This window comes from Sinocyclocheilus rhinocerous, unplaced genomic scaffold (genome assembly GCF_001515625.1).
Source record: "Sinocyclocheilus rhinocerous isolate Xijiao unplaced genomic scaffold, SAMN03320098_v1.1 scaffold5941, whole genome shotgun sequence".
In the NCBI taxonomy this organism is placed as follows: domain Eukaryota; kingdom Metazoa; phylum Chordata; class Actinopteri; order Cypriniformes; family Cyprinidae; genus Sinocyclocheilus; species Sinocyclocheilus rhinocerous.
Window position 1 is genome coordinate 289316 of NW_015627187.1, and position 571 is coordinate 289886.

Consider the following 571-nt stretch of genomic DNA (forward strand, 5'->3'; position numbering starts at 1 on the left):
TATATATATATATATATATATATGTGTGTGTGTGTGTGTGTGTGTGTATGCATAATTATATTTATTATAAAGAAAAATAATGGCTATTTTACAGCAACTATATACATATATATTGTTTTAAAAATTTGAGGAAAAAAAGGCCATTTTTATATATTTTTATAAGCATTTTGTCCAGAAAGGATTATTTTAATTACTGAAATAAAGTAATAAAAATTATATGTTTTGCATTACCATAATGCGAATTTGGGGCAGAATTTACTGTAATTGTTCTGAGATTAAAGTCACAAAGTAATTAGAGTGTTAATGGTCATAAAATAGACTTTATGATCATTAAGACTCATTAAGATTTTCTTTATGCAGTGCAAGCATTTCTTGTTTTTTCATCCAAACACATGCTCTGTTCTCTCTCATAACACATGGCACCGTTGTGCATCCAGGCTGTTTACCTGTGCTAATGTGCTTTATGTCTGCTCTTATATTCCAGTCTTGCCGTGACTACCTCTCCCGCCAGGGAACGAATGCCGAGAGCGTATGGACGCAGATCATCAGCCGAGCTCACCAGGTGAAGCGT

General features: G+C 32.9%; 1 protein-coding gene across 1 annotated transcript in view; it reads left to right on the forward strand.

Moving 5' to 3' along the window:
• The window catches only part of LOC107720849 (protein very KIND-like), a 66491-nt gene that overhangs the window by 23754 nt on the left and 42166 nt on the right, over positions 1–571 (forward strand). The window lies entirely within an intron of this gene.